Here is a 27,077-nt window from a genome sequence, read left to right on the forward strand (position 1 = left end):
CAGGTGCCACTGGCCAAGGCAAGTCCTGTGGTCAAGCCAGGAGTGGTCAGAGAGGCCCACATCCCTCTGAGCCAAGGGCACAGCTCTCCTGTTTGGAGCCACCTGCCTTAGCCAGGACATCTGGCTGGATGCCACACCCTCTCTGTATGCCCCGGAAGTCGGAAGCCTCACCAGAGGGTATGCGGCCTGGCCAGGCCCCAGGTGCCCTCAGAAATCACTCGTAGATTCCAGACCCATCAGGTCCAGTCAACCCATCATGGAGCATATATCTGAAACCCCCAAGCAGAGATAGGTGCTATCTGGCCCAGTCTGGAGTTGGGCTCCTCTCCCAGACACGGTGACGGTAGTAACCCATTAATAATTAATCTGGGGGCAAATCGATACATTTCCAGTCCACCAGGTCTATACCGAAACCCCTCCCTACAGCCTGGCAGGAAACCCTCAGAGCTTGACCCTTGACAGGTCCAGAGCAGGACAGGATGTCAACCGCAGCTGAGGAGGCCACGCCTTGACTGGCTTCCAGTGTGGAGGGCAGCTGGGGGACTGCGACTTCTGCTCACATATTTCCCGTGTTTCGGAAACTAGACCTCCCTGGTAGCAGCTGATTGACTGACAGAGGGGAGAACAAGCAGGGAGTGATGGAAATTTTGGTCAATGAGGCTGCATATCCTTCAAGACCTGCCTCAAATGCCATTTTAATAGCTATTATTATATCATTATAGCTACATTATATTTCATATGACATATGATATATAACACATTATTTTACTTTAAATCTGGGATACATGTGCAGAACATGCAGGTTTGTTACATAGGTACACATGTGCCATGGTGGTTTGCTGCACCTATCAACCCGTCATCTAGGTTTTAAGCTAAGCCGCATGCATTAGGTATTTGTCCTATTGCTCTCCCTCCCCTTGTCCCCTACCTCCCAACAAGCCCCAGTATGTGATGTTCCCCTCCCTGTGTCCTTGTGTTCTCATTGTTCAACTCTCACTTATGAGAACATGCGGTGTTTGGTTTTCTGTTCCGATGTTAGTTTGCTGAGAGTGATAGTTTCCAGCTTCATCCATGTCCCTGCAAAGGACATGAACTCATTCTTTTTTATGGCTGCTTATTATTATTTTTGAGACAGAGTCTTGCTGTGTGGTCCAGGCTGGAGTGCAGTGGTGTGACCTCAGCTCACTGCAACTTCTGCTTCCCAGGTTCAAGCAATTCTCCTGCCTCAGCCTCCCAAGTAGCGGGACTACAGGTCCCCGCCACCATGCCCAGCTGATTTTTGTATTTTTAGTAGAGATGGGGTTTCACTTTATTGGCCAGGCTGGTCTCAAACTCTGACCTCAAGTGATCTGCCCACCTCGGCCTCCCAAGTGCTGGGATTACAGGCGTGAGCCACTGTGCCCAGCCCAAGCTGTACTGTTGTCTGGGACTCCACTATAATGTGGAGTGAAGGCTCAAAGTTGGTTTGTCTAACTAAAGGCGTCATCCTTGATTATGACCTCTGACATCTGGAGAGTACCAGAATTCCCTAGGCTGCCCTTGGGGGGCCTAGGGAACCTTGTCTCTACAAAAAAATATATAATCATTAACCAGGCATGGTGGTGTGCACTTGCGATCTTCTTCCTTTGCGGTACAAACTTTTATTGCCTACTCAATTGCCTACTGGCCAATTGGCCAGGAACATGCACCCCGGTGTTTCAATCTCCAAACACTAACATTTTGCCTAACAACCAAACTATTCAGGTTCCTTTAGTAATCCCTATTTCCTCCTCCTCCACACACACCAGGTGGGCTGTACACTTCATTCTTTTCAGCAGGGCAAAACATCTCTGCTACACTCGGCACCAGGATAGCCAGTTCGCCCTTTCTTAGGACCCCACATTTTCCGCCTCATAATACTAACAGTTGGCCCATGTGTACTCACCTTCCTAGCCCACTTTCTCTCTTGTCCTGGCAACCACCCAGAAACACATTAATACCATCACTGTCTTCTCCCAGGTCTGATATCAGCGCCTCAAGGAAAACAGCTCCGGGCAGGGTGTGCTGGCTCATGCCTGTAATCCCAACACTTTGGGAGGCCAAGGCAGGCAGATCACCTGAGGTCAGGAGTTCAAGACCAGCCTGGCCAACATGGTGAAACCCTGTCTCTACTAAAAATACAAAAAATTGCCAGGCGTGGTGGTAGGTACCTACAGGCTGGAGGCTGGAGAATCACTTGAACCCATGGGGCAGATGTTGCAGTGAGCCAAGATTGTGTCATTACACTCCAGCCTGGGCAATGAGGGCAAGACTCCATCTCAAAAAAAAAAAAAAAAAAAAAAGGAAACAATGATGAAGTTGAACACCCACTGCTTCAAAACCCAAACCTGAGTACAGCGCCCTATTCAGCAAGCAGCAGCCAGCCAATCAACAATGCCCCTCTTCCTTTGAAAGTAAAAGGCAAGAATGTTAGTCCAAACTGCACCATCTTGTAAGTTCCCTGCTATTTTGCAGACCTTGGTCAAAGTGAAACATTTCACGGGGGTTTGGGCCATGAGAAAACATCCTGCCTAACCAACTGACCACAAGGCAAAGGCCCAACTAAACAAACATCCCTATCATGTCTTGCTGGACAAAGGTCCAAGGAACACCATGATGACATCCTGCTGGAACAAGAGCCAGAACAGCCGCATCATGGGAATGAATATCTCATCAATATCCTGCTGGGCAGCAAGCCATACTGCCCAGATCCCTCCCACCCATACCTACAAATTGCCCCAGCCTGTAAGCAGTAGTGGACTCTGGCATTAGGCTGGTCCCACACTTCTGTAGGTTTTATGCTGGATGTAAAGCCTGCATTTGCGTTGAGCTGCCTTCTTTCTGTGTCTTTCTTTAGCCCTCGCCTTCCCTTCCAAACCTAACAGCAGTAACACATGGTACAGGTTTGTAGCCTAGGAGCCGTAGGCCATACCACATAGCCTAGGTGTGCTGTGGGCTACACCACCCGGGTTTGTGTAAGTAAGTATACACTGTGATGTTAGTGCAAGGTGAAATCACCTAATGATACATTTCTCAAGCTCCTCCTCATATGGCAAGCAACGCATGACTGTATATGAAAGCTCTTAAATACGGATTAAGTTTCTAAATCTCTAAAAGAAAAAAGTCATTATTTACTACATATGGAATTTTTTTTTTTTTTTTTTTTCCCCCCGAGACGGAGTTTCACTCTTGTTGTCCAAGCTGGAGTGCAATGGCGGGATCTTGGCTCACTGCAACTTCTGCCTCCCGGGTTCAAGCAATTCTTCTGCCTCAGCCTCCCAATTAGCTGTGATTACAGGCACCTGCCACCAAGCCCAGCTAATTTTTTTTGTATTTTTTGTAGAAATGGGGTTTCACCATGTTAGCCAGGCTGGTCTCAAACTCCTGACCTCAGGTGATCTGCCCGCCTCAGTCTCCCAAAGTGCTGGGATTACAGGTGTGAGCCACCATGCCTGGCTGGAATGTTTTCTTAAAACATTCATTTCAGTGGGAACGTAATTTGGGGCTAGAGTCTTTTATTTAACTTTCAACCCAAAGTTGCAAAGTGTTTCGAGGTTTTTCCCTGTAAAATAATTATTTTAATTCAATTTAAATAAAACCCATCAAGGAAACTTTTTTTTTTTTTTTTGAGACGGAGTCTCGCTCTGTCGCCCAGGCTGGAGTGCGGTGGCGCGATCTCGGCTCACTGCAAGCTCCACCTCCCGGGTTCACGCCATTCTCCCGCCTCAGCCTCCGAGTAGCTGGGACTACAGGCGCCCGCCACCACGCCCGGCTAGTTTTTTTTTGTATTTTTAGTAGAGACGGGGTTTCACCATGTTAGCCAGGATGGTCTCGATCTCCTGACCTCGTGATCCACCCGCCTCGGCCTCCCAAAGTGCTGGGATTACAGGCTTGAGCCACCGCGCCCGGCTCATCAAGGAAACTTTAACCTTTTAGAAGTCTAGCTTCCTGTGAAATGTGAGAGGAAGTCAACACTGATCTCAGAAATCTGATTACAACAATAGATCTACCCCTTAATGAGGCGAGTCTTGAATCTCTTCCACTTCAAACCGTTAATCTGCACTATGTGCCTATGCTAGGCACTGGAGTAAGATGAAGCACCTTCTTGGAGTTCACATGCTATTGATTATGCCAGACAATGAGCAATAAAATAGGTAAGAATGGCTGTGGGGGAAGTCAGCTGGGTTCTAGTTACAGTCGTATTTCAGGAAATTATTTAATATGCTGACTTTAACAACCTAAGCCTCTTGTCCATGTGTGCACACAGGGTAGACCTCTGAAGAGTGGTGCTGTAATTTCTAGGGTAATGGCCGTGTTAAGTCAAGGCAGGATGACAGTTCAGCCTCATCCAAGAATAGTGCAAAGGGCTCTTCACTCGGATTACAGCCTTCTCTCCCAGACTGAATTGCTCACCCCACTGTGAACCCCCTAAATTTGAGACAGGTCTCAGTTAATTTAGAGAGTTTATTTTGCCAAGGTTGAGGATGCACCCGTGACAGCCTCAGGGAAGTCTTGACAAAATATGCCCAAGGTCATCAGGGCACAGCTTGGTTTTACACATTTAGGGAGACATCATGAGACATCAGTCAATATATGTAAGAAGTACATTGCTTCATCTGGAAAGATGGGACAACTTGAAGCAAAGGCAGGAAGACTTAAGTGGGGAGGAAGCTTCCAGGTCACAGATGGCCGACACACAAACGGTTCCATTCTTTTGAGTTTCTGATCAGCCTTTGCAAAGGAGGCAATTCAGATAAGCATCTATCTCAGTGGGCAGAGGAGTGACTGAATCGAATGGGAGGCAGGGTGCCCTAAGCAGTTCCCAGCTTGATTTTTCCTTTGTGATTTTGGGGGCCACAGATATTTTCCTTTCACATTTCCCCCGTTTTCTTTTTAAAAATCTGTTGGAGAAAGCATTTTACAAGAAAATAAGTCTCTGGTCTCAGGTTTCATTTGATCTCTCATGGCTAGGATGGTTTATTACTTGATAAGTAGGTCCCAAAAGCTCATTTTTAGCAGGTTGTGAAGTCCCATGTCCTGTGAAGAGAAAATAGTGGGGAGGAAGAGAGGAAAAACAACAACAAACAAAAGAACAATCCTGGAAAAATTGATATAGGCCACATTACTCTGAAGTCCATGGTTTAGTAGGCAGGGATGAAAGTGGTTTATGTATGTAAACAGGTTGCTGTTATTTTCTTCTGAAGTTTAAGTTGTCTGACTTCAGTTCATAGGATTTTAAGAAAGCACAGCTTAGTTTCCAGTGACTCCAAATTAGGAAAAATGGAAAAAAGAAGGAAAAAAATTGAAAACATTATTTTGGAGACTTGTAACCAAGACAAATTAAATTTGGTGCAAGCTGTAGAAAGTAATCCAAATTGAAAAAAAAAAATAGGCAAGACTAGAATCTAACAACAGGTATACAATCATTTGGAAACAAAAGTTTTTCTCCAGTTTCCCATTTTAAAGACAAATCATGGTAGGATTCATTAGCTTATTATACTTGGTCTATATATTTGTATACAATGCAGCAAGAATAATTATTGTTTTTTTTTGTTTTTGTTTTTGTTTTTTTTTTTTACATAGGCTTTTAAATTGCCTTTGATGGAACTTTGTTCCATAAGAGAAATCTAAGACTTTTTAAAGTCCAGCCCAGCCATGGATTGTGCCATCAAATACTCATGAGCTGGGTGAAATTTCCTCTCCTCTTGAGGTTCTAAGATAAACCTGGGGCTTCTGTGCCTGTCAGAAAGTGACATTCTTTACTTTCCACAGGTCAGAAACCCTGTTCAGGGACTGTGTACACAAAATATGAGGCTAGTTTTCCAGGTTTGATTCCTTAAAGGAAAGCACACCATTCCAGTCAAAGCCTTGGTAAACTAACCAATTTCTCCAATTGCATCCTGTTACAAGTGAAAACAGACTCTTAGTGCACTTATGCAAATAACTATATTGCCATAAGTTAAGAATACTCACAAGTAGTTTCCAATTCTGGAGAAATCAAGTAGAGAGAAACAAATATGCTCCAAATTTTGTTGATAAGAGTATACAAAATTGTTAAAAGCTTTCATTACCTCAAAAGAAGACTCTGAAAAACAAAACAAGGGATCAGTAAACATATTAAAGAGTCAGAAAGATTGGTTAAATCTATGCAGCTAATTCCTGTTCTCTCATGTAGTTCATCAGTATCAACTCATGAACATTTTAGCTCTCCATGAATCCTGAAAGTTTTCCCTCTATTCTAATGTCACAGTCTCCAAAGTTATCAGAAACCTGCATTCAAGAGCACCAGTTGGAGGCTGGGTGTGGTGGCTCATGCCTGTAATCCCAGCACTTTGGGAGGCTAAGGCGGGCAGATCATGAGGTCAGGAGATCAAGACCATCCTGGCTAATGCGGTGAAACCCCATCTCTACTAAAAATACAAAAAATTAGCTGGGCATAGTGGCAGGTGCCTGTAGTCCCAGCTACTCGGGAGGCTGAGGCAGGAGAATGGCGTGAACCCGGGAGGCAGAGTTTGCAGTGAGCCAAGATCGCACCACTGCACTCCAGCCTGGGCAACACAGCCACACTCCATTTAAAAAAAAAAAAAAAAAAAAAGCACCTGTTGGAGATTTATAGCTGATTATAAGACCACCTTCTAAAGAGGACCAAAACAAGATAACAATTGTCCATGGATGAAAAAAGAGTTTTAAGGTAGCCATAGTTAAAAGACACAATTGACAAGGAAATTTGTTATCTCTGTGGCACATAATAATTGTAATATAACAATTATGATTATTATTGATAATGTACACTAAGTTATATCAGAATTACAGGAGTTTCCCATAATTTTGGAACACATACCAATAACATATTTATACATATACAGCCCAAAGAAAACCCAACACCACTTCATATTTGACAATGCCTCCTGTATAATTTTTTATACCAAATAAGCCAAATTATGTCTTTTTGGGCTTTAGGGAAGCTAATATCTTAAAGGATTAATTAGGTTAGAAAAATATATAATTCATAATTTGATTCTAGAAAGTTTGTCAAATATAAAAGGTTTAAAACACCTGATATTACAAAATAGGATCACAGGTCATTGTAAAGTCATGTATTTAATCAAAGTGATAATTCAAGGATTAGAAAAACACACACACACACACAAACTGGTCAGGTGCAGTGGCTCATGTTTGTAATTCTAGCACTTTGAGAGCCCGAGGCAGGTGAATCACCTGAGGTCAGGAGTTCGAGACCAGACTAGCCATCATGGTGAAACCCCATCTCTAGTAAAAATACAAAAATTAGCTGGGTGTGGTGGCTGGTGCCAGTAATCCCAGCTACTCAGGATGCTGAGGCAGGAGAATCACTTGAACCCAGGAGACAAAGGTTGCAGTGAGCCAAGATTGTGCCATTGCACTCCAACCTGGGTGACAAGAGCGAAACTCGGTCTCAAAAAAAAAAGCAAAAACTTTCATTCTTTGAGGAGACAACTTTCTAAACAAAAAAGCCCTAATAAAAATAGCATGAAGCCAATTACATTTGTTTTCAAAATTTTACAAACAATCTATACAATTTAATCTTGATTATAAAATATAACTTCCATAAGCCTTTTATAATCTTTATAACCTTTATAATAGAGTTGGCTAATGCTTCTAGAAAACCTTGTTAATCTGACACAGGGGTCCATATACTGATTTTGCATCAGTGTGCCTTTGACATTAATTAATTTACAAAGAAACTGAACTTATTTTATCTTTGAAAATTGGCCCTTACAATCTTACATGCCCACCTCTTCTGCCTCAGGAACTGACTGAGATTTTGATGAGACTTTGATTCCATTCCTGGACACAGATTCAACTGGAGAGCTGCCCCTGGGGCCACAGGAGTTCACTGCTGCATACCAGGATCTGAATGACAAGCTGACTCAGCAAGAAAGGCTCCCAGAGGTGGTTCCAATGCTAGACTGGGACCAGAACCAGGCCCTAGCTCAGCCTCTTCACCTCAAAAGTAAGGTTCAAACTGTAGATCGAGATCAGGCTGCAGATCATCAGGCATATGAAATACTTGTTCCACCTCTAGACAGTCAGAATTCAAAAGCAACCAAGTTTATTGTGTTGATGAAAAGAGTCAAACTCTGTAAAATATTTGAAGAGGTTTATTCTGAGACAAATCTGAGTGATCAGGGTCTGTGACACAGCCCACAGGAGGTCCTAAGAACATGTGCCCAAGGTGGTTGGGATACAGTTTGGTTTTATATATTTTAGGAAGGCATGAGACATCAATCAAATACATTTAAGAAATACATTGGTTTGGTTCAGAAAGGTGGGACAACCCAAAGTGGGGGCTTCCAGGCTACAGGAAGGGTGCCTGGCTCTTAGCTGGTTCTCTCCTGGATCTGGAAAGAAAGGAAGGAAAACAAAGGGGGCAAGGGGATTCTCTATAGCATGTAGATTTTTCCCACAAGAGACTTTGCAGGGCAATTTCAAGGTGTGGCAAGGAAATATATTTTGGGTTAAATATTTTTTCCTTGTTTCATAATGTTATGCCAGAGTCAGATTGAAAAGTAAGTCACGATCTATAGGGTCAAATAAAACCCATCTGATGGGAATTTATGGTTTGTAGGGCATGCCTCCCTTAGACCCCTTAGGTAGGAATTTGGGCAAGATAAAAACTCAGAGCTTAGTCCTCAATTGTTTTGCCCAAGAACCTGAAGAAAGATCTAGCTCAGCATTGGAGGCTTGCTAAGGCTGTTGGAACTCCACGCTTATTTGTATCAAAACCTCAGCATCAGAATCAAATTTTGCAGGCTGAGTATTTAGATTCAGGTACAGATATGAGTGACCATGGCTCGTGACACAGCCCTCGGGGGGTCCTGAGAACATGTGTCTGAAAGATTCTCCCTGGGGCCTGAAAGCCTGGGGAGATGAACAGCTCCTCCCTTCTCAGGCCCAGTCCCAAGGTGCAAGACCACTTGTGCCAGCACCGTGTGCCAGCAAGATAGCAGAAGCAGGAAGGGGGCTTGCCAGAAAACATGTACCCCTGCAGATCGAGAAGGAGGCCACCCGGGTACCACGTAGCAGTTATATCAGACTGGGACACTTCTTGTTTATAGGAGACTATAAAACCCCAGCCCTGTCCTCACTTGGGGCTGTCGCCATTTTAGGCCTCAGCCAGCCTGCACCCAGGCACTCATTACCTTGTGTTGTTTGTTGATGCACTCTCGGGGTTCAAACCAACACAAGAACCTTACAGTGCCCAAGGTGGTTGGGGTACAGTTTGGTTTTATGTATTTTAGAGAGGCATGAGGCATCAATCGAATACATTTAAGAAATACAATGGTTTGGTTCAGAAAGGCAGGACAACTCAAAGTGGGGGCTTCCAGGCTACAGGTAAATTTAAACATTTTCTGGTTGACAATTGGTTGAGTTTATCTGAAGACCTAGGATCAATGGAAAGGAATGTTCAGGTTAAGATAAAAGATTGTGGAGACAATGTTTTGTTGTGCAGAGGAATCTCTCAGCAGACTTCAGGGGGAAAGCAGGTTATAAATATTTCTTAGCAGACCTAAAAGGGTGTCTGGCTTTTAGTTTATTCTCTCCTGGATCTGGAAAAAAAGGAAGGAAAACAAAGGTGAAAGGGGATTGATTCTCCATAGAATGTGGATTTTTCCCACTTGAGACGTGGCAGGGCAATTTCAAGGTATGGCCAGGAAATATATTTTGGGCTAAATATTTTTTCCTTGTGTCAGAGTCAGATTGAAAAGTAAGTCATGATATATAGGGTCAAATAAAACCCATCTGGTGAGAATTTATGGTTTGTAGGGCATGAGTCCCTAGACCCCTTAGGTAGGAATTTGGGCAAGATAAAAAATCAGAGCTTAGTCATCAACTGTATCCGGGCAGCCTGCCTCCAGAACTCCAGTGAACTCAGATAAGCCTCAAGGGCCCCCTGAGCAAGTTGGACTTTCTTAATTCCATCTAGAGCCTGAGACTCAAAACCCAGAGACCCTTGAAGAGATCCAGTCCTCTTAGCTCCAGCAAGAAGCCCCAGCACAGCTTCCACAAGCTCCCTGAGGAGGTAGAACCTTCTTTAACCCAGCAGGAGGCCCCAGCTCTGCCTTCTCAGTCCCTTGAGGGAGTCCAGTCTTCTTCAACAGAACAGGAGTCCCCAGCACAGCAGTTAACTCCCTCTGAAGAGATTGTAGCTCAGCCATCAATACATCATGAGGTAAATGTCCCATCGAAAAGTTGGAATGAAGCTTAGCACTCACACTTGCCCAATGTCAAGCCAGGCACAGGCTACCTCTCAGCCTCCAGAACACCCCAAGGAAGTCAACTCTTCCTCAGCCCAATTAAAGGCCCCAGCTCAGACACCAGAGTTCCCTGAGGAGATGAAACCTTCTGCAACTCAGCAAGGGACCCCAGCTGAGCCTCCAGGTCCTCCTGTGGAGGTTCAACCTTCCCCCAGTGAGCAGGAGCAGCCAGTTCGGCCTTCTGAGTTTCCTAGGGGAGTTGAACCTTCTCAGACCCAGCAGGAGGCTCTAGCTCAGCCTCCAGAGTCTATGGAGAATGCAGCTCAAACTCCACCAAATCTTAGGGTGACAGTTCAACCTCCAGGCGAGGATCAAGCTCATTATAACTTGCCCAACATTACAGTTAAACCTGCAGATGTGGATGTTACTATAACTTCACAGCCTACCAAGGAGACTGAATCTTCTCCAGCCCAGCAGGAGGCCCCAACCCAGTCTCCAGAGGAGGTGGAACCTTCTGCAACACAAGAGGAGGTTCCAACTGAGCCTCCATGTCCTCCTGTGGAGGCTGACCCTTCCCCCAGTGAGCAGGAACAGCTTAGCCCTCTGAGTCTTCTGGGGATGTTGAATATTCTCCAGCCAAGCAGAAGACCCCAGCTCAGCCTCCAGAACACCATGAAGCCAGTTTCACCTCTAGGTCACCATCAAGCTCAGCATTCTGATTTGCCCAATGTCACTGTTAAGCCTCCAGATATGCAGCTTACCATAGCAACAGAGCCTACTGCAGAGGTGGGAACTTCTCCAGTCTATCAGGAGGGTACAGCTCAGCTCTCAGGGCCAGTTAATGATGTAGAACCTTACAGGGGCCCACCTCTGCCTCCAGAGTCATTGGAAGAGGCTAGGCCTTTATCAGTTCAACAGGAGACTTCAGTTCAGTCTCCAGAACCTATTAAGGATGAGAACCCCTCTGCAACCCAGCAGGAGGAGGCTGCAGCTGAGCATCCATAGACCCCGGAGGTGGTTGAGTCTTCTCTAATCCAGCAGGAGGCCCCAACTCAGACTCCAGAGCTCTCTCAAGAAGTTGTAGCTCAACCTCCAGAGCATCATGAGGTAACAGTTTCTCCTCTAAGTCATGATCAAGTTCAGCCTCCAACATTGCACCATGTCACTGTTAAACCTGTGGATCACATGGTTACCATGACTTGAGATTTCACTAATCAGGTTGAAATTTTAACCCAACAGGGGGCCCCAGCTCAGCCTTTAATGTCCCCTGAGCAGTTTCAACGTTTGAAAGACCAGCAGCAGAGATTATAATTCAGCAGCTAAATACCCTTGAAAATGATGAACTTCCTCCAGTCCATCAAGAGCCCACAACTCAGCCTCCAACTGAGCTCTCCTCAGACTTTGAAGGTTCATTGAAAGGTGGGATGATATTTTCACCTCTAGATCTTTCTTCAACATTCAAAAGTAATTCAACTTTGCCTAATACCACAGTTAAAAATGTGAATATAGAGCTTCCCATACCTTCAGCAGTCACTGGAGGTTGAAACTTCTCCAGTCCAGCAGGACAACCCCCCCTATTCCCACTGAGCAGGCTGACTTTTCTCTAGCCCAGCCTGATCTCCCTTCCCCATCTCTGCATTCTCCTGAAAAGATTGAACCTCCAGTCCAGTAAGAGGCCACAGCTCAGACACCAGGTCGCCCTAAGAAGGTAGAACCTTCTCCAGTACATCAAGAGTTCCAAGCTGAGTCACCAGAGCCCCCTAAGGAGGTTGAACCATCTGCAACCCAGTAGGAAGCCTCAGATCATCCTCCAAAGTCCACTGAAGAGGTCAGTCCTCCACCACAGCAGGAGATACCAGCTCAGCTATCAGAGCCACCTGAGAAAGTCGAACCATCTCCAGTCCTACAGCAACCCCCAACTCAGCTTTTAGAGCCAGCTGAAGAGGTAGAATCCTCTCCAGCCTAGCAGGCAGGCCCTGCTCAGTCTTCAGAGCCCCCTATGGTGATAGAAACCTCTCTGACCCAGCAGATGGCCCTATCTTTGCCTCCAGAGTTCCCTCAGGAGTTGGACCATATCTAACTCAGCAGAAGGCTCCAGCTCAGATTCCAGAGCCCCCTATGGAGGCAGAACCTTCTCCAACCCTGCAGGAGGCCACAATTCAGACTCCAGAGTCCCCTAAGGACATAGAACTTTCAGGCCAGCAGATGGTACCAGCTCAGCTTCCACAGCCACCTAAGGAGGTTGCTGCTCAACCTCCAGCTCACTACGAGGTGACTGTTCCAACACAAGGTCAGGATCAAGCTCAGCACTCAATATTGCCCAGTGTCACAGTTCAACCTTTGGATCTGGGGCTTACCATCAATCCAGAATCCATGACAGAGGTTGAACTTTCTCCAACCATGCAGGAGACCCCAACTCAGCCTCCTAAGAAAGTTGTACCCCAACTTCCAATATATCAAGAGGTAGCAGTTGCGACACTAGGTCAGGATCAAGCTCAGCATTCAGTGTCACCCAGCATTACAGTTCAACCTTTGCACCTGGGACTTACCATAACTCCAGAACCCAGTACAGAGGTTGAACATCCTACACCCCTGAAGAAGACTATAGTTCCTCCAAACCACCCTAAGGTGACATTTCCACATCCAGACCATGTTCAGACTCAGTATTCAAACCTGACTCAAGCCACAGTTCAACCTTTTGACCGGGGGTTTACCATCACTCCAGAATCCACTACAGAGATTGAACCTTCTACAGCTCTGACGACTACATTTTCTCCTCCAAAACATCCTGACGTGACACTTCCACCTTCAGACAAAGGTCAGGCTCAGCATTCAAACCTGACTCAACTCACAGTTCAACCTTTGGATCTGGGCCTTACCATCACTCCTGAATCCACTACAAAGGTTGAAACTTCTACAGCCCTGACGATTACAGCTCCTCCTCCAAAACACCCTGAGGTGACATTTCCGTCTCCAGACAAAGGTCAGGCTCAGCATTCAAGCCTGACTCAAGTCACAGTTCAACCCCTGGACCTGGAGCTTACCATAACTACAGAACCTACTAGAGGTTAAACCGTCTCCAACCATGGAGGAGACCTCAACTCAGCCTCCAGACCTGGGGCTCGCTACAGAGATTGGACATTCTACAGCCCTGGAGAAGACTACAGCCCCTCATCCAGACCAAGTTCTAACTCAGCATCGAAACCTGATTAAAGTCACAGGTCTACCTGCTGAACTAGAATCTACTCAGGATTCATGGGTACAGGCTGAAAGTTATGCTCAAAATAAGGCTTTAACTGCACAAGAGGGAACTGACTCAACAGCTCAAGTTTGAGGACTCTACAGCAACTCTTCCACGAAACAAATGATATGATTTTTTAAAATTAATTTTTGTATATATATATATTAGTTTTTTTGTAAAGATGGGGGTCTCGCTTTGTTGTCCAGGCTGATCTTGAACTCCTGAGGCTCAAGTGATCTGTCTGCCTTGGCCTCTTGAAGTGGTGGGATTACTGGCACGAGCCACCACGCCTGGCTCAAGCGCCTCTAGATTCACAGTAGACACTGCACTAGCTGATCCTTCCCATTTCTGGTTCAGGTCCTTCATTTCATACGTTAAAGTGTGCTGACTCCCAGTCCATGGCCTTTTTGATATCTTTATGGGAGTAGAATGTGGCAAGATTTTTATTAGCCTCAAAGACTCTCAAAGTTTAAGAAGTATTGCCCTAAATGATTTTTTTAAAATATCTCTTATTAGAGGAGGAAAACCCACTATTTTTGTAGAAGCCTTTTGCTGTAGAACAATGGGATGGAATAAAGGTAGCTCACAAAATAAGGGAATATTTCTAATCTTGTTTTTTCTCTCCAAATTCTTGTATACAGGTCCAGACAGATAGGCATTGTTTCCTTTCTATTAACTGAGGAGACAGGATGACAGGACTGGGGCATGTCATCACTGTCCTAAATGTACTGAAATCTCAACAACTTTAGCTGAAAAAAAGGCCAAAGCAGGCTGTGAAAATATATTTAAATGACAAACTTCAAAATGATCTATGCTAGAATCCCAAGGCAGGCAGGGAAAACTGATTCCTTGGAGGAAGGTAGTCAAAGAAATAAGCAAAGTGACCTAGACCCTCATCCAATTATGTGTGATGTACTTGGGGAGGGAGTAACCCCTTTCCTTTATTCATCTACGTATGTCCATGAGCCACGAGAACACACCTCTCCACATGAAGTTCCTCAATACAAGACCTCTGACTGCACCACCTAAACCCTCTTACAGGGGCAAAGTCTAGAGAATCTGAAGTGGTGAGCCTATATCTTAATTAAAGCCCTGAGAATAACCTTGAAGAAGACTGCCTAGTAATGAGGAACAATGGAAGAAGCAAGGAGCCTGGAATCAGGCAGACCTGGGTTTGAATTCTGGCTCTGTCAGTTTCTGGTGAAGTGACTTGAATAATGAACATGACCCTTTCTGGGTAGCATTTACAGCACAAGGGCATTTGGGAAATAAATGAAAGACAATGTATATAGCACCTAGCAGGGGGCTGGACACAGTGCCGGTGCTCAGCCATCATGATGTCACATGTACACTGGCCAGTGAGCATAAACCCTTGGGATGTCCAGAGGTGGTAAAGCCAGGAGTTCCAGAAGTGTGGGATTCTCAGAAGGAAATGGAGCTCTCTTCTCTAAAGGTCCTATTCAAGTTAGAAAGTAAGATACAATGCACACAAAGCCAAATTGTCATCATTCAGCTCCTATTACAGGGGAATGAAGAGCTTCATAGAAAATTACTTGCAAAGCTTGTAAGTGGTTTTGCCACTTATTAGCCATGTGAACCCAAGCAAATTACCCAGCATCTCTGAGTTTCAACTTCCTCATCTACAAAATAGGAATGATAATTGTATCCACATCACAAGAGTTATTGGAAAAATGAAAATGAGATCTCATAGGAGGTAACATGTATTGAGCATTTACCATAGGCCAAGCACTATTCTAAGAACTTTGGACATGTTATCCTGTTGGAGGCCACACAAATGTTTCTTATGATTAGGCATAATTGAAGTCTCTCAGTAACAACATGAACCTGTGATCAATTAAGCAGCTGACCAATCATTACCTCCTCCTCCTTGATCTTGTTATCCAATAAATACAAAGGGCTGTAGAAGCTCAGGCGCTGCCTTTGCTCACTAGAAGCAGGGAGCTCTCTTCTTCCCCATGCTAGCCTTTCCTTAAAACAGTTTATTTTGTCTTAAGTTTTCATTTCTACGTTCATCCCTTCATTCAGTCTTGCAATGACAGTCTCAGGCAGTAAAAGTAAGTGCTGTAATGATGATCTCAAGCACTTAACAGTAGTAACTGCTATAATGATGGTCTCAAGCAGTAACAGTAGTAATTTCTGTAATGACGGTCTCAAGTAGTAGCAGTGGCCGCCAGCCACAAGTGGCACCCAAACAGGGATATCAGGGTAAAAAAGAGACCTGAAGAGACCCAAAGGGACCTGAAGAAGCCTGCAAGGATAAATAGAGATAGAGACAAATAGAGATAGGTAGAGATGAGTAGGTAGAGATGAGATGAGAAGGGAGAGATGAGTAGGAAAAGAAAGGGACTTGCAGGAACTTGCAGAAACTAACAGGTACCATAGGAACAGACAGGGATAAAGACTAGCAAACACTAGCAATATAAGGTCAGTGCCCTAAAGAGGTACAAAAGTAGAGACTAGTAGAGACTAGCAATGACTAGCAGAGATTCTCAGGGACAGATAGGGTCCTATAGGGACTTGAAAGAGGACGGTCTGCTGGAGAAAAAAAAAAAAAAAAACCCTAAAGCCCAGAGGAAAAAAACCCTAAAAACCAACCAGAACAAAAAGTCTGCCAGCAGCAACATAAGATCAGTGCTCTAAAAAGGTACTGGTCAGTGCCCTAGAGGTACAAAGAATGGGAAATTTTTGAATCAGGGTAACATGAAGAAGAATTTGGTTATTTTCTCTTTTTTGTTTGGAGTTTGGTATGTACCATCTTTGTTATTTCAGGGTCTGAGATAATTTTTGCCCCACCTACAGCACCTATCAAAAGTGGTGAATAGGAGAGGGAGGATGGAAATTGACTTGTACCATCTTCTTTTGTGGCTACAGAAAGGCTAACTTTAGCTTTGGTTTTCATGGATTGTAAACATGTGCTGGCACCTGTGAGCTGTGCAGACGACTTGGGAGGTTTTCTCAGCACTTGTCAAGATGTGGGAACTGAGCTTCATTGCTCTGCAGTATTGACTCAGGTAATGGCTAATTTGGTAGCTGACAGATCTAAAGGAAGCCAAGGGTCAAGCCCTAAAGTGGGAAAGTGTTATAAGTGTAGAAAAATTGAACCTTTCAAAAAAGAACACCATCAGACCTCTGGGCAGAAGGGATTTTATAATGCAGCTTCCCACCCCACAACAGAAAAAATGCCAGGACTTTGCCCCCATTGCAATAAAGGAGATCATTTGGGCTAATCAATGCCACTCAAAATTTCATCAAAACAGCACCCCCATCAGGAAGCAAAAAGGGGGCCTGGACCTGGGCACCTCAAACTATGAGGGCATTCCCTGTCCAGGCCACAACTCCGTTTCAGGGGTGGGTTTCTGGAGGCATATTGACCCCCTCTCCCCAGGAACACCTGGAAACACAGCATTAGATCTCCCAGCTAGAGAACAAATTACATTAATTGAAAGAAACAAACTCACTAAGATTCCCATTGGTATTTGGGGACCTCTGCCAACAAGATACATGGGATTGATTTTGGTAAAAGCTGTCTTAACTTACAGGCCCAGGAGTTGTTGATTCTGATTGTGAAGGAGAGATTCAGGTAGTGGTAATGTCACAAGATCTTTGGGTTTTTGACCTGGGAGAATCTGTTGCTCAACTGTTGCTTATTCCCTGTATATTTTACCCTTCTCTACGTAAGAAGAAGGGAGGAGGCCAGGGATTTGGAAGTGCAACTAGGAGAGATATTTAGCTATCACAACCCATAGCATCTAGTGGTCCCACCTGTACAGTGCAAATTGAAGGTTTAAGGATTGCTTTTTGCTATACTGTTGTACAAAAAGGATAAGCCTCAATTTTCATTCTCTGTGCCTTCTGTTAATCAGAAAGAGCCTGGTTCTCATTATCAGCGGAAAGTTTTACCCTGCAGTAATTAACCAAAGAGGCAGAAGCTGAGTTGCAGCTTGTAGAACAAATGCTTAGCAATGGCATGCCTCCTGGCTACAGCCACAAAAGTTTTCTCGCTTCTGTTTCGCTAGATTTACTGATGTGGTGTTGGGGGTATGCTTGTGTCTTTACAGAAGATGAACAAACCATGTGGGTGCCCTCAAGGTGTCTTGGACCATGGAACAAGAGACTGGAGGGACCCATGGATCCCAACCATGGACTTGGTTCCCCAGTACAAGCCATGAGCCCGTTGAATTTGAATGTGAAGACAGAACAAGAACTGACCGGAGTCACACTGACATCAACCCCCATAATATGGGGACAGATCAAGAAAACCACACAGGAAGCTCAGAAACTGCTGGAGCACCAGGGTTTCACCTTTTGCTGGAACTCAGAGGTACAATCGATGCTTAACAGACCAGTGCTTTCTGACTGAGCTCCTCTCTACCCTGAATACAAGAGACCCTAATAGTTAGGCAGGAATATCACCACCCCTATTCAGCATGAAGAAGTTGCAGAAGATGGACCTTCGTCCCTCTGCAACCCTTAGGATTAAAGGTCCTCTTGTAAAAGGGAAGGGGGACATATGTAAGAAGCATTCAGACCAGAACAACTCCATTTTGAATAAGGGCTAAGAAAAATGAAGGTGGATCACCAACTGGTAATTAAGGCTCAGCCTGCAATTAACTTGCTCAATTAATTTAAAAACAAAAAGGGGGAGATGTTGGAGGCCACACAAATGTTTCTTATGATTAGGCATAATTGAAGCCTGTTAATAACAATATGAACCTGTGCTCAATTAAGCAGCTGACCAATCATTACCTCCTCCTCCTTGCTGTTGTTACCCAATAAATATAAAGGGCTACAGAAGCTCAGGGGCTGCCTTTGCTCACTAGAAGCAGGGAACTCTCCTTCCCCATACTAGCCTTTCCTTGAAACAGTTTTTGTCTTAAGTAGCCTTTCCTTAACACAGTTTATTTTATCTTAAGTTTTCATTTCTACATTCCTCCCTTAGTTCAGTCTTGTAATGAGGGTCTCAGGCAGTAACAGTAACTGCTGTAATGATGGTCTTAAGCAGTAACAGTGGTAACTGCTGCAATGATGGTCTCAAGTAGTAGAAGTGGCAGTCGGCCACATTATCTCACTTGTATAAGTATGCCTAGAATATAAATAGCACCTAATAAATGTAAGTATTGAAAAAATGTTATGGGGCAGAGGAAGAAATGCTAAGCTTCTGTGAGAAGGGAGTACAGCTTGTTACACAGGTGAGAAGAATAAGCTGCAGCTGAGAGAAGAAAAGCATGAGTTTTCGGGTGCGACACTCTCAAGACTTTTCAACCATTACAAATTTAAACAGCCACCCTAAATCACCCCAAAGGACAGACCCGAGTTGTTCTTTTTCATCTTTAATGTTTACGCCTCTCTGAATCAGAGAAGAAGCTGCCAGGATTCCAGTATATACCAAAACGTGATGACAATACCCTCAACTGTGCAAACTTTTGCGCATTCACTGCTATGTAAAGGAAGCTGATGTCAGTAGACTGTGGGGGCAACAAGGCGTGTTTGTGACCGAAGCTCAATTTGCCATCACAGTGTGGCCACACCTACCTCACTAATATTCTAATATTGGGATAAATAATTCAATAGGGATAAAGCCTGGATTTTCCTCTTATTCTCTCTTGGTGGTTACATTCTTGGGATGATATTGATGTGCCACAGACAAACCAGCATGTGACTGTGCTCTATCTGAATAAGGTATAGCCTTTCTACATTGCAGAGTCATTCAGTTTCTAAAATTATGGAGCTTTGTACTGTTAGAACCAATGAAGTGACTGATAATTTTTAAAAAACCATCAGTCTGGACCTGTGTAGCTAAATGAAAGTGAAGCATTTTAAAGTCAGGGAAAAAATATACACAATACTTAACATTTAGGATTATCAGCCACTGCTGGTTTTCCATAAACCATTTCATTCCTCATTTCAACTGTAAGAGATAGGATTATTGCTCCCATTCAGAGGGGATTTTGATTGTTAGCTCCCTAGTCCTCCTTGCTTGGCATCCTGAAAACAAATGCCCCTTCTCCCACTGGAAAACCTCCCACTGCAAAACCAGTGCCAATGTGAGAGGATAGCTTGAGGCCAGTAGTTTGAGACCAGCCTGGGCTACATACAGAAACCCCTTCTCTACAAAAAAGTTTGTTTCTTTGTTTTTGCTTTTTTGAGACAGAGTCTCACTCTGTTGCTCAGGCTGCAGTGCAGTGGTGGGATCTCAGCTCACTGCAACCTCCACCTCCTGGATTCAAGCAATTCTCCTGCCTCAGCCTCCCGAGTAGTTGGGATTACAGGTGCGTGCCACCACGCCCAGTTAATTTTTTGTATTTTTAGTAAAGACAGGGTTTCACCATGTTAGCCAGGATGGTCTCAATCTCCTGACCTCATGATCCGCCTGCCTCAGCCTCCCAAAGTGCTGGGATGACAGGCATGAGTCCCCGTGCCCAACCTTATTTTCATTTTTTTGAGACAGGGTCTCACTGTCACCCAGGCTGGAGTGCAGTGGCGTGATCTCGGCTCACTACAACCTCTGCCTCTTGGGTTCAAGCAATTCTCATGCCTCAGCCTCCCAAGTAGCTGGGATTACAGGTATGCACCACCATGCCCAGCTAATTTTTGTATTTTTAGTAGAGACAGGGTTTCACCATGTTGGCCAGACTGGTCTCAAACTCCTGACCTCAGGTGATCAGCCACAAGGTTTTTTGAGACATGTCACCCAGGAGGGTGAACTCCTGAGCTCAAGAAATCTGCCATCTTGACCTTCCAAAGTTCTGGGATCACAGGCATGTACCACTGCGCCCAGCCCTAGCAGTGCTGTTTTTACCACCTAAACACCAGTTTCAATTGTCACAAAGAAATTCTGCCACTGTTTCTTTGCTGCTAGGATTCAGAATCGTTTTGCACATGTGCGTTTTCAACTGCCCCTGCTAACAGGGGAGCTCCTCACAGGTAGGAGTCCGTTCTGTTAATTTCCTCGTGTGCTTTACTCCTAGTGCCTTAACTAGTGTTCTGCATGCAACTAATGCTCAGTGCATCAAAAGACACTAGTGTTTGAAAGACTCCAAGCTCCAGATGGCAGAATGACCAAGAAGAAGTTTCATCTTCTTGGTCATTCTTAATAAACAAGTCAGTGTTTATTAAGAACCCACTGTATGCACAGCATCACACCAGGCTGGCAAGAAACAAAATAATCCTGAGCAATCATCCTTGGTGGAAAAAAGACTTGAATCATAATTGTAACAATCTAAAATCCAAACATCATCTTTTAGTGTGTCTTATACTTCACTGATTTTTTGAATTGTTAAACACTGTGACTTGGCCAGGCGTGGTGGCTCACGCCTGTAATCCCAGTACTTTGGGAGGCCGAGATGGGCAGATCACTGGAGGTCAGAAGTTTGAGACCAGCCTGGCCAACATGGGGAAACCTGTCTCTACTAAAAATACAAAAATTAGCCAGGCATGATGGTAGGCACCTGTAATCCCAGTTACTAGGGAAGCTGAGGCAAGAGAATCACTTGAACCAAGGAGGCAGAGGTTGCAGTGAGCTGAGATCACACCATTGCACTCCAGTCTGGGTGACAGAGTGAGACTCTGTCTCAAAAAAACAAAAACAAGCAAAAAAAATTGTGACTTGATTGCTTACTCTGGAGAAGCAAAAACTACATAGGCACATTTTGAAATACTTGGGGAAATTTACTGCAAAGCAAGGATGAAGCATTGAGGATTAAACATCTGCAAAGTGGGAAATGATGTGAATTCTAACAACAGGCTTAGAAAGCTAACATCTCTAGAAAACAAACCTCTAAAAAACAAAACACAAAAAGCTAAAGCACACTTCACTTAGTGGAATATATTACGACACAGAAAAGTCCAGTATGTTCTACAGCCATGTTCAGGAAACGGTCCGGTTAAGACTAAAGGGCAGGGACAATGGGTTCTGAGAAATCAAATGTGCAAACCAACACACTTTCAGACAGACTCAGGCAAACAGTCTATCTAACCCTAAATATATGTTAACAAATTCCTTCAAATCACTGCTCAGACTAGGGACAAAAACATTTTAATGCACCTGACACCAGAACCACGCACAAACTCAGCACAATGGCAACTGCCCGCAGGCAGCTTTGAAATGTTGCCCTCTCTACAAATGGCCTAAATTCTAATAATCTGTCTCTATCTGATCAGAAACACATTTCCACCATGTGAATTTCCACCTTTCTGTCTCAGACCAGCCCAATCAGGTTATTTTCACCTCTCCCTAGTCCCCTTCAATTTAACTACTTCTTCTTCAGGTTTTTGTGTTACCTGATTCTTCTGTCTAGGTCTAGTCTCTGTGACAATGCACAAAGTCCCTGTCATTTCCAGTTGGTTTCTTCCTCATCAATCTTTTTCAGGTACCCCCTAAAAAAGATGATGCTCGGATATCTGAACTCCAGCCCCCACAATCTGTCAAGGGCAGGCCGACACCCACCGCAAACGTGGCTTACATTAGCAGTGAAGGTTCGAGACAGAAGCTCTTCTCGCTGTCTCTCCTGCTGCTCCCTTGCATAGCACTGGTACTGGAAGTTTCTGAGCGCAGTCTACAGTTGCTGGACATCATACTTTAACTGCTCAACCCAACTGCAATTGATGGAGAGAGAGATTAAATTCCAGGAACTCAGGGCAGCAGAGTCTGAGGGGGCCTGGCTTTGTACTGACAAAAGACAGCATTTCCTTACTTCTCCCTACACCACCCCCACACTATCCCCCACCCACCACGAAATCTGACTTTGATCAATGATGTTGAAAGTAAAGAAGTAGCCTGTGGTTAAAGTGAGATGGTAGCACATGAGATTCTGGCAGCTTGACTTCAGAATCTGCTGCTCTCTGATTCTGAATGCATGGCAGGGAACAGGGGACAGGAAGCAGGTTCGCTGACCTCTTCCTGCCCTTCTATGGGTTATATCATTCTCCTGGAAAAAGCCCAGGGCATCTTTGAGGTAAAGCATCCATGAAGCTTCATAAAACTTTCGGAAATGGGAGCTGGGGGTGGAGGTGGCAACAGCGGTTTCATTTTAATTTCCTGGTGGAGTATCAAACATTAGATCAGTATTTCATTATAGATGGACCAACTGAAGTGATTTTTCTTTTCAACCCAAGAAGAACCCAGCAGCAACCAAAGAGCAGAACAAAACTCCATGGCAGCATTAGGCTTCAGGTGGCCATGGGTCTTGTGAGAGAAACAGAAGTGGAGGCAAAATTTCAAAATGACACAAACAGGTAAGGGGTCACAAGGCTTCTAAGTCACAAACCTCACAGGCTATTTATTTTGAGGGGGCATCATCCAGATAGAATTGCACCCTTCGGGGGGAATTTTTCTTTGTATAGTCTTAGTTTTTCAACAGGTACATGGGTTTTCAGAATATTCTATCATCTCCCCGCTGGGAGAAAAGTCTCTCTTAATGGGTCTGGGGTATCAGAGCCATGTCAGAGGTCAGCACTCACAGTTTGACATTCTGCCTTTTGTTAGGGGGCTCCTTGCTGGACAAAATCTCCAGACTTCTAGACGGCTGAATATCTTGCCTGGTCTATGCTTGCTTGGATTTTGTTTTCTACTACTGTACAAAAAACAAAAAAAGAATAATTGCTGGAAAAGAGATAGTGAATTTAAATTACAATGATAAATCAAAGATTGTTTTCAATATCCAATAAACTAGAAAATACACATTTCAAGAGAAAAATGTATATACCAATGAATAGAAAATTCAAGTTATGCTATAAATGTTGTTTGGAAAAAAAGTACATATATATAACTGTTAATGCCATAACAATGCCAGTATTTTTTTTCTTTTTTTTCTTTTTTTTTTAACATCTGAACTTGTTATTGGCCTCCTGTTCCCCAAAGGGTCCCCTGCTTCTGTTGGCTTAATGTCTCAGAACTTTGGCATTGTAGGTCTCAGACACCACTTTGCCATCCAATATCCGGCAGGTGGTGGTCTTTTGGATGGTTTGCATGGAGTTGCTGCTGTCCAGGGCATCGCAGAGATTGAAGTCCTCGCTGTCTTCCAGCAGGTGGCGGTAGGTGGTGATCTCAGCCTCCAGCTTGACCTTGATGTTCAGCAGGGCCTCATACTCCTGGGCCTAGTGCTGTCCCTCTGCTCAGGTCTGTGCCAGCTCTGACTCCAGGTGCGGCAGGATCCCGTTGAGCTGCTCCATCTGCAGGGTGTAGCAGTTCCCTCAGGCTGTTCTCCAAGCTGGCCTTCAGATTTCTCATGGAGTCCAGGTCAATCTCCAAGGACTAGACTGTATGTCTCAGCTCCATGAGCGTCATCTCAGCAGCTCCAACCTCGGCAGACTGCGTGGTGACCACTGCAGTGCTCTCCTCAATCTGCTGAGATCAGTACTTGCCCAGCTCCTCTCAGTTCTTTGGAACCAGCTCGTCATATTGGACCCGATGTCTGCCATGATCTTGGCGAGGTCGTGAGATTTGGGGGCATCTACCTCCATGGTCAACCCAGAGCTAGCAATCTGGGCTTATAGGCTCTTTACCTCCTCTTCATGGTTCTTCTTCATGAAGAGCAGCTCCTCTTTGAGAGCCTCGATCTCTGCTTCCAGCTGCAGCTGAGTGACATTGGTGTTATCAGTGACCTTGTGGAGCCCATGGATGTCGCTCTCCACAAACTGGCGCATGGCCAGCTCTGTCTCATACTTGACCCTAAAGTCATCACCAGCAAGACAGGCATTGTCGATCTGCAGAACAATGTGGGGATTGTCCACAGTATTTGCAAAGATCTGAGCCCACAGGTCCTCGATGGTCTTGAAGTTATGGCTCCAGTCTCTGACCTGGGGTCCCTTCTTCTCCAGGTGCTCCTGGATTTTGCTCTCCAGTTTCCAGTTCTTGGTCTCCAGGCTCCCCATTCTGTCCAGGTAGGAGGCCAGGTGGTCGTTCAGACTTCGCATGGTTTCCTCCTCATTCTGGATGACTCCCATTCCTGCCAGACCCCCGGCCATCACCGCGGGCAGGCCCCCGGACCCCATGCTGCCCTGGAAGCTGGTGGAGCAGGACATGGAGATCTGGGAACCAGAGCCCCTGACGCCTGCATAGACGCTGGCCACACTGCTGACCAGCTGGGTGCCTGGACAGAGCCCAGGGACTGGTAGTTGGTGGAGAAGGTAGAGCAAGTGGTGAAGTTCATGCTGGCCGGGGAGGAGAGCAAGAGGACAGGACTCAGGTTTTGATGGCCAATTTTTTTTTAAAGCTGAAGATAAATCTGTAGAAATAAATTTTCTACCTTTAGAAAATAAACATTTAAATGTTGTCCAAATAAATACCTTAAGCTAAATTTTCTGATACAGGTCTCTTTCCTTTGAGATTGTTCTCACACATGGATTATAAATACCTAGTAAAAAGACTGCAGATTAATTCCCTATAATAATGAGGTTTTTTTGTCTGTTCAAAAAAAAAAAAAGCATAGGCGGGGCACGGTGGCTCATGCCTGTAATCCCAGCACTTTGGGAGTTCGAGGTGAGTGGATCACGAGGTCAGGAGTTTGAGACGAGCCTGTCCAATATGGTGAAACCCTGTCTTCACTAAAAAATACAAAAATTAGCAAGGCGTGGTCATGCATGCCTGTACTCTCAGCTACTCAGGAGGTTGAGGCAGGAGAATTGCTTGAACCCAGGAGGCAGAGGTGGCAGTGAGCCGAGATCGTGCCACTGCATTCCAGCCTGGGTGACAGAGTAAGGCTCTGTCTCAAAAAAAAAAAAAAAAAAAAAGCCCAAAGGAAGGGGAAGATTAGTATGTGAAACATACAGAGAAGAGTTCACTTAAGGCTTTCTGTAAGAATGAGTGGGCTAAACAATGTTGACATCCCCAAAATAAAACCAAGTATCAACAGGAAAGGCCCAGGAAAGAATTCACAGACGTAAAGAGATATGATAAATACGGTCATTTTTGGCCGGGTGTGGTTGCTCACACCTGTAATCCCAGCACTTTAGGAGGCTGAGGCGGGTGGATAATGAGGTCAGGAGTTCGAGACCATCCTGGCTAACACAGTGAAACCTTGTCTCTACTAAAAAAAAAATTACAAAAAATTAGCTGGGTGTGGTGGTACGTGCCTGTAGTCCCAGCTACTCGGGAGGCTGAGGCAGGAGAATTGCTTGAACCCAGGAGGTGGAGGTTGCAGTGAGCTGAGATTGTGCCACTGCACTCCAGCCTGGGCAACAGAGGAAGATCCTACCTCAAAAATACATATATATAAAAATATATATATAAATATATATAAAAAATATATAAACATATATGTAGTCAATTTTCCTTATCCCTTTTGATAAGACAGTCAAAATGACCTCTTTCCATTTCTAATCATGTAACAATGAGATTGTTGAGGAGGCAAAGTCCGATGAGCAAAGAAGCTAAACTATGCACAGAAGAAAGCATCCAAACTGCCTCTTGCCCCATAAAAAAGTGACAGCAGTGACACTGCCCCTTCCTAGGCCGTTGTGCCCACAGTGAACAAAGACAATTGAGATTAGAACAAGGTGGGGGGCCGGGAACACTGGCTCACGCCTGTAATCCTAGCACTTTGGGAGGCCAAAGCATGTGGATCATCTAAGGTCAGGAGTTTAAGACCAGCCTGGCCAATGTCATGAAACCCTGTCTCTATTAAAAATACAAAAATTAGCCAGGCGTGGTGGTGGGTGCCTATATTCCCAGCTACTCTGGAGGCTGAGGCAGGACAATCACTTGAACCTGGGAGATGGAGATTGCAGTGAGCCGGGATATAGCACCATTGCACTCCAGCCTAGGCAACAAGAGTGAAACTACATCTCAAAAAAACAAACAAACAAACAAACAAGGTGGGGCACAGAACCAAGAGTAGAGCTGCTTTTGAAGCTGTGAAAGAAGATGTGAGAGCCGGGCGCGGTGGCTCAAGCCTGTAATCCCAGCACTTTGGGAGGCTGAGACGGGCGGATCACGAGGTCAGGAGATCGAGACCATCCTGGCTATCACGGTGAAACCCCGTCTCTACTAAAAATACAAAAAATTAGCCAGGCGCGGTGGCGGGCGCCTGTAGTCCCAGCTACTCGGGAGGCTGAGGCAGGAGAATGGCGTGAACCCGGGAGGCGGAGCTTGCAGTGAGCTGAGATCCGGCCACTGTACTCCAGCCTGGGTGGCAGAGCGAGACTCTGTCTCAAAAAAAAAAAAAAAAAAAGAAAGAAGATGTGAGAGAACAGGAGGAATGGGCCTGGCAGGAGGCCAGCAGTCAGGTGGGAAGGCAGCCCCCACAGGTGGTATTCATATGACTGACTCAAAAATAAAAGCTTCCCTTGAATGAAAAAAACAAACAAACAAAAACCATAATGCTTCTCAAAAGAAACCATGGTGTGGGAACTAATTAATATTGCTGTTCATTTCTGAATAATCCTCCTGAAAAGCCACAGTACTCAGCTCAGAAGAAATGGCCAATTCCAGTAAAATATCTCTGAACTTTATTTTTTTTATTTAAAAAAATTTTTTTTTTGAGACGGAGTTTCACTCTTGTTGCCCAGGCTGAAGTGCAATGGCGCAATTTCTGTTGGGGTGATCAGACCCAACACCAGGC

The 27,077-nt window shown here is 44.8% G+C and overlaps 1 pseudogene across 1 annotated transcript in view; it reads right to left on the reverse strand.

Annotated features, from left to right (window-relative positions):
* Nucleotides 1-23,919: 23,919 nt before the first annotated feature.
* The window catches only part of LOC112609054, a 37,478-nt pseudogene continuing 34,320 nt past the window's right edge, over nucleotides 23,920-27,077 (reverse strand). Inside the window, exon 2 of the transcript XR_003116156.1 lies at nucleotides 23,920-24,743. The product of XR_003116156.1 is annotated as a keratin, type I cytoskeletal 18 pseudogene (transcript). The remainder of the gene's footprint in view (nucleotides 24,744-27,077) is intronic.

Source organism: Theropithecus gelada, chromosome 16, assembly GCF_003255815.1.
Source record: "Theropithecus gelada isolate Dixy chromosome 16, Tgel_1.0, whole genome shotgun sequence".
Classification (NCBI taxonomy): domain Eukaryota; kingdom Metazoa; phylum Chordata; class Mammalia; order Primates; family Cercopithecidae; genus Theropithecus; species Theropithecus gelada.